The sequence below is a fragment of the Adiantum capillus-veneris genome, chromosome 23, assembly GCF_014529385.1.
Source record: "Adiantum capillus-veneris isolate H3 chromosome 23, ASM1452938v2, whole genome shotgun sequence".
Classification (NCBI taxonomy): Eukaryota; Viridiplantae; Streptophyta; class Polypodiopsida; order Polypodiales; family Pteridaceae; genus Adiantum; species Adiantum capillus-veneris.
Genome location: NC_140953.1, coordinates 110678129 through 110686122, shown reverse-complemented (window position 1 = coordinate 110686122; position 7994 = coordinate 110678129). Strand labels below are relative to the sequence as shown.

Sequence of the window (7994 nt, the reverse complement as noted above, 5' to 3'; positions counted from 1 at the left end):
TGATAGCTAGATGTACCCTCAAAGCAGTGTTAGTTCTTGCATTTATCTTTGTAGCTATTTACTCACAAGTGCGAGGCAGACTCTTTTGGGAAGCCATGACTTTGAAACACAAAAAGTTCCTCTTCTTTTCCCCTTTTCTCACCCCCACCCCCAAATATGATACCCCCTCCCTTATTTTCAAGCTTGGGTGATAAATTATTGGGCGCATGCCCCTAACTTATATGCTTATGTAACTTATGAAAATCCCCTCCTCCCCTGCACTTACGTGGTGTGGTAAGTTTTCCAAGGTGAATCCCGGGGCTTTAGGCACACTATGAGGGCAACATGAGGAGTAGCTTGACAAGTGTCCTATTTGATTTCTCTGTACCAAGCTTGCCTTGTGTGAGGGTGTGTGTGTTCTCTCTCTAGACCCTAGAATGAGGGCTCGCTTCCTCATGCATAGGGATATTATTTGACTTTTTCAACACATTACCCTCAAGCAGCTTAGTCATGGAGCACCTTAGCACCTTAGTCATTAAGCACCTCAAGAAACTTAGTCAGCAAGCACAACAAGCACAACAAGCACCTTAGTTAGAAAGCACAACAAGCACCTTAGTTAGAAAGCACGACAAGCACCTCAAGCTTGGGTCAGGTTCCCACCTCAAGCACAACCCTAAATGACCTAAGTTAAAAGGACTTTTAACATTAACCTTTGGAGGTCTTTAATGAATCTAACCCTAAGGTCTTTAAGCTCCATTGGCTAGCCTTACTCTTTGATAGATCATCTCTCATTTGGACCCCCTTTACCTTTGGCCCTGTGTTGAGATAAACCGATAAGCAGATGTCTATATTCTAACCCTTTTGCTCGTCTATTCCCCCACATTAAATGATTATTTTAATATGATAAAATAACTTGGGTTGGTTAGATATTAGATTTTATGACATTACCTCTCTCTTGAAATCATATTCATCCTCGATTATGAGGTAGAAGAGATAAAGCCTTAGTGATTAGAAAATCTTTCTTAGTGGGTAGAGGATCCCTTTTTACCCTATGACATCATTCCAAGATGGATGACTAATCCATTTGGTGCTTGGGAGACGTAGCTGCCACAAGCATGTTTGCTCTTTAGACCATTTCATTCTCCCAAGTAGAGTGACAAGTTTTACTTGGTGTTTGAGAGACGTTGTCATCACAAACGTGATTCTAAGTATGCATACTACTTAAATATTTGCACAATAAAAAGAGAACTAGTCTTATATGATAAGACCATTGGTCATTTAAAAGAAATTTGTACATTTGCTTAATTCAATGTAGCATTGTAAGCATTGACAAGGTTCATACTATCCTTCAGCTATATCCTTGCATCCATCTAACATCTTCAAAATGATAAATTTTGAACTTAATAAGATACCATCGGATAATCTTACCATGTCATAGTACCTTGTCTTCATGCCTAAGGATAGCTTTGGGTTGTAGCACCTCTTCTTGGTCTTTGATTTCGAGAGGGTCTTCAATAATTGGTTCACTTGGTGGCTGTCCTTTGTAAGGCTTAAGTAGTCTCACATGAAAAGCATTGTATATGATCCAATGGTTGGGCAACTTGAGTTGATAAGCCATCTCATAAATTGGCTTCAAAATTTGAAAAGGACCATAGTATCTTTTTGCTAGTTTAGCATAATACTTTTGATGGCGTGTAGGATTTTTGCCCGTCGTGTGCCTCAATCGAGCCTGGGGAAACTTAAGTAAGACCCAATCATTTTCTTTAAATGTTAAGGCCATTTTGTGCCTGTCAACAACAACTTTTTGCCTTTGTTGAGAGATGGATATAGCCTCCTTAATCTTTTGAAAAGACTCTTGTAGGTCACGGCTATACTCATCGGTAGCAAATATCTTCCCATGTACTTTAAGTAGCAAGGGACTTTAGGTCTTTCCTCAATGATTTCAAACGGTGCTTTTCCCATAAAAGTATGTACAATATTATTGTACGCATACTCTACAAGAGGTAAGTACTTTTTCCATTATGAGTGTTGATCTACTTCTGCAACATAAGTCTTTAGTAGATCGAGTATCGTAAGATTGGCTATCTCACTTTGGCCATCTGTTTGTGGGTGATAGACTGAAGAGAAATTTAAATATTGTACCTAGATTTTTAAAGAGACCTTTCCAAAAATTACTGGTCATTCTAGGATCTCTATCTGACACCATGGATGTTGAAATCCATGATGTTTGAAAATCTATGATATGAAGAGAGTTGCCATTTGGTGTGCCTTAACAATCTTTTTGACAAGAATAAAGTGTGCTTGTTTGCTAAACCTATCGGCTATTGTCCATATCGGTAATCCAAAGATAAAATCCACGGATATACTCTCCCATGGTGAATTTGGGATAGTGTTTAAGGTACACACATTCAGAACGGGCAAACACAAGAATCAGAATGGAACTGGAACTAGAACATAACACAAAAATAGAAACAGACTAATTTCGCCATAACTTCCGCCTTCATATTCCCAAACAGACACTGATCGATAGTTACATAGTTGGAGAATATTAATGGGCAACGCCCTTTCCCAAGAACACCCATTGGAATCCCAAAAATACAAAAGTTGATATTCCGAATTCCACTAAGGTAAAACATCCAAAATTCCCTAGGCTTAATACCTAGGACAGCTCGGTGGCTAGAGCCATAGGCTAACCTGGATCCACAATCCGTTGATCAAGTAATGTGCTCCCCAGCAACCCTTCTGCATCTGTCTCTACAGCCTTTTTTGCCACAAAATCCGGATCCGCTTGCTTTTCCACATCCGATTCCGCCTGCTTTTCCAATTTCGATTCCACTCCACCTGCCAAATTCCGATCTGGTTTTAAAACGCCACTACTCAACTCCGCCTTCCACTTACTTAGACCCCATGCACTTATTTCAATTCCCTCGCTTTTATTCTTCAACTCCTCCATCTCTGCAACCAGCCTCTCATTCTCCATCTTCAATGCCTCATTCTCCCTCCTAATGCTCTCCTTTCTAGCTAGCTGAAACCAATCCTTGAAGCGGTCCGTCGCCACTTCCATATGCTCCCTCCAAAGCGTAGTTGCTGTATTCCACATCTCCTGCACATATTCCAACACTTCCTGCTTTAAGGAATCCGCATCCGAATCAGCTACTAAGAGACCTCTCATCCCCGCCATCAGCTTTTAGAAAACATTTCGCTCGTCTTCTCCTTAACAATCAATGAACTGCGACGTTCGCACACTTGGATGTGATCTCCAACACTTCTCACCACCTTAATCTTATAATGATGAATTTTCACCTCGATTCGGGCACGCGATGCAAAATTCACCTAAAAAATATTTGTCCTTAAATGAGTCACATCAGCACTGAGCGAGTTTTTAGCCTTAAAGTTAGTACCCCCACTAATGAGTACCCCTTGACCCTTTTGCCCAATTCCATTCCTCCGACTTTCCTCTTTCTGGAAATCCAATCCCATAGTCGGAATTCCAACATCTAGTCCTCCATTCGAATTCCGAATTCTAGATCCCTTTAAATGTTGACATACTTTGACATTAAATCTGCATTTTGCCGAACATCCTCTACTTCCACGTTTAAATCATCTGCTTGACTCCCAAATTGACAAATGGCTTGACAATTGCCATGATAAAATTCAGCTCCATCTGCATTTCCAAAGATGACTTCATCATTTGCTGCAATATCTTTAGCCTTCAACAACATCCACTGTGAAATTTCAAGAACTTTTAATATCTGAATTTGCATCTACATTTCCGCCTGAATCTGAATTCCAATCTAAATTTGAATTTGAATCTGAATCTCACTCGGAATATGAATTTGAACCAAAATCTGACACTTGGGATACTTCTCTTCATGTCCCTTATACAACAATTCCCTATCAACTCCTACATATTTGTTCTGATTTTGTCCAATCCAAGAAGAAAATGATGTTGTTAATCGCCATTGAGTATCGATGTCATCCTCCTTGTGACACTGATTGTCATACCTCTTCCTCAAGCTTTCCACGGCTTCCATTGAAATTTGCATGTGAATTGGTCTTTGTTCCAAACTTGCAGTTGAATCAAAATCCAAAATTGAGAGTGAATCTGAATTGAAATCCAAATTTGAGTCTGAATCACATTCGGCATCTTCCAAAATTTCACTTGCTTTATCAGCTGAAAATTTGCCCTCAATATCTCTTCATATCCATCTATATGAAACTGCCACAATATGGAATGCCACCTGCAACTTCCAATATGAATATCATCATCCTCAATCTTCTCCATTATGCTGCTGTCATCTTTTGGTCCTTGCTACTGCAATTGTTGCTTGGCTCTTTTGACATCCTCTTTGAAGTCCACTTGAAATGACAAAATTCCGCCATGATATCCGCATTAGCATGCACATCCTCCATTTGTTGCTGACAATTGTCCTCTTCAAATGTATGTGAATTCCCAATGAGCATGACACTTTGATCAGTCGAAAATGAATAATCCTCTTGTGCTTCATGGGCACACTTCCGTGGTAGGATAGAGGTAACTAGGGTTTCTGCCCAGCTCTGTTCCCTGACCTCATGTTGCTCCTCCTTACCTTGCTGCCTTTTATCCTGTTGATATTGCTGATCTTCCACATGGTCTTCTTTCCGACTTCCCACTTGCATTTGCTGAGCTATCACCCATTGATTTTCTGATCAAAACTGCTGTGTTCATTGTTGGGATACAATTTCCACAAGATTTACTAACTGCATTTCCATCAGTGGACCTTCGTGGTGACAATTCCTCTGAAACTGAGTTGTTCATTGTTGTTGCTGCAAATTCCTCCTGAGTACATCTGATTTTTGAAACTTCTTCCTGCTTTGACTCTTCATTTGTAATCCTACATACATTCTCAATTGAACCCAGAAATAAATCAATCACCTCTTCTTCTTCAGTCCTCTCTCTATCCATCACCTCTCCGTTCACCCGACTATCCACCTATCCATTCCTCACATTATCCGCCTCTTCAAATGGTCTTTGATTTCTGTGGACAACATCCTCAATATGTATGATTTGCTTCTCCTCTGAATAATAAATCTCATTGACAAGTGACAACACCGACATCAATTTCAGCAATGGATATTCCGTCTCCACTCTATGAGCACACTCCAGTGGTAGGGTAGGGGTATCTAGGGGTAGTATTAGGCTCTCTTGGCCAACCTCCTTTTGCACCTCCTTCTCCTCCACCTTTGGTATCCCCACATGTTGGATGTCCGTCTCCAAGCCAACCCATCCGTCATCATCATCACTTAATTCATCTTCAAACTCAGCCGCATATGCATCCCTCAATCTCTCACATGCTTCCTACAATTTTCTCACCTCCTTCCTACTGGAACATGATGTCCTCCTCTTTCCTTTAGATTAGTCAACCACTCATATGCTCTCTCTAAGTCATCCTCAAAATCTTCCAACTTATCCCATGCTACCTATGTCCCATCAACTAATGCTTTATGCATTCTTCGGCTACATTTTTGAAGTTTTGAACACAAATCCACCATACACCACTTCCTACATGCATCTCCCTCTGAACACTCATCAATTGCACATGTGCAATCCTCCACTTCATGCTTCCGACTCATGCATACCTTGCATTTCTTCCTCTTCTTCTTTTGACTCCCCATGGCACTTATCCGCTAGAGCTTTGATTTGAAATTTGGCTTCCACATTTGCAACAGTTCTAATTCCAGATTCCGCAATTTGACTTCAAACTCTGCAACAATCATTCTGATTTGAATTTTGATTCTGCAAACTTATCTGATTCCTGATTCTCGTGGTACTCAACTTCTTGCACTTCCTCCTAGTGGAACGTGACTCCCCTAACTCCCCCCTGGTGGAACTGATCCCCCAGAATTTCTTCATGATGACCCTCAAAATCTATGATAATAAATCTGGTTCATCTTCCACTTCTTCCTTCTGTCTGTCTGTCTGATAATCCTCTGGTACATCCAAATCTTCTTGTCCAATCTGGATATGTGTCCTCTTTTGCTTCTTCTAGGGCAACATCTAAATTTTGATGACTTTAAAAAAATCAGCCCAACTCCATCAATGTGAATATAACTGTCTTCTTCTAGAGCGCAAATAACTGCCCATATAGACTTTCCCTATTTTGAATGTCTTCCCTTGATTCAGTAACTACTTCCGTCTCGCTCCCACAAGAGAAATCTGAATCCGTCCATGCTACGTCACACATACACCATGATCGCCAGTGTTTAAGGTACAGACATTCAGAGCGGGCAAACACAGGAATCAGAATGGAATTGGAATTGGAATTGGAATTGGAACTGGAACAGAACACAGAAACAGAAACAAACTAATTCCGCCATAACTTTCACCTTCATATTCCCAAACAGACACTGATCTCGCCAGTTCCATAGTGCTAATGGGCAACGCCCTTTACCAAGAACACCCCTTGGAATCCAAAAAATACAAAAGTTGATATTCTGAATTCCACTAAGGTAAAACATCCCTAGGCCTAACAAATAGGCAATGACTTGAGTAATCCAGGTTGCTTCCCTCTATCATACTTGGTCTTTTGGCATACCACACATTTTGAAACATACTCTTGTATGTCTACTTTCATGGTAGGCCAATAAAAGTATGTCTATACTCCTCGAAGAGTAGGTTGAATGCCTCTATGCCCCGCATAGGGAGGAGCATCATAGTCATACATAACCTTCTCAACGAAGGGAGTGAGTAACACATAGCCTATTTCCATGGAGAAGATAACCATCCTGCAAGGTAAATGGTTCCTCTTTCTTCCCCAAATCAAAGGCTGACATTACGTCTTTAAAGTTAGAGTCAGAGGCATACTCATCTATCATAGAAGATAGATCATTGTGAGTAGCTATAGACACCACATTAACTTTTGGTCGTCGTGAAAGTGCATCGGCCACTTGATTGTGCCTACTAGCAATGTGAAGCAATATGAAAACAAAATTACAAAAGAAAAATTTCCACCTCATTTGTTTGTTGGAAAGCTTGGTTTGTGTCATGAAGTACTTGAGACTCTGGTGGTCTATTTGTAAAATAAATAGAGTCCCCAATAGATAGTGCTTCCATGTGTCTAGGGCATGTAGAATAGCTAAAATCTCTTTCTCATAAATGCCCAAGACTCGTTAATCTGTATTGAGCCTTTGTCTTTCATATGCTGTGGCATGCCCTTCTTGAAGCAAGACTGCTCCAAGGCAATCACGCAAGAATCATATTGGACCTCAAATGGCTTTGAGAGATCCAGAAGCATAAGGATTGGTTGGGAGGTTAGCTTCTCTTTGAGCTTGTCAAAACCATTTTGCTCCTTAGAAGTCCATGACTAATTAATGTTCTTTTTTGTTAAGTCCTGTAATGGTCCTGCTATTTGAGAGGATTTTGTTATGAAGCGTCTATAGTATGCACACATACCAATAAAGCTTCTTAGCTCATGAAGATTCCTTGGATTATGCCATGCTTTTATTACCCCCAACTTTGATGGATCCATACGGATACCATCTTGAGAGATAATATGACCTAAGTATTAGATTTCTTGAAGGAAAAATTCACTTTTCTTTTGATTGATAAAAAGCTTGTTCTCCCTTAAAAATCATCTGAAGATGTTGCTTGTGTTCCTCCAATGACTTGGAGCAGATGATAATATCATCAAAGAACACTCCAATTTGCCGTAGGGTCTAAATATTTTCTCCATTAGACGATTGAACATGGCTGGTGCATTAGTCAAGCCAAAAGGCATGACTAGATATTCATAAAGGCCAAATTCTGTACGGCAACACGGTCTTTAGGATATCTTCATGCTCTATCCTTATTTAATGATAGCCACTTTTAATGTCAATCCTACTGAAGTAGGTAGAGCCTTTTAGCTTATCAAACAGACCTTCTACCCGAGGCATGTGAAATTTATTTTTGATAGTGATATACATGACCCGATGGTGGGCGGAAGTAGCAACGACCACACGCATTACAGACGAAGAGGTGGCAAAGTTCATATTTG

At 40.3% G+C, this 7994-nt stretch overlaps 1 pseudogene; it reads right to left on the bottom strand.

Annotated features, from left to right (window-relative positions):
• Positions 1 to 3512: 3512 nt before the first annotated feature.
• Positions 3513 to 4924, bottom strand: LOC147428364 (uncharacterized; annotated as a pseudogene).
• Positions 4925 to 7994: the final 3070 nt, after the last annotated feature.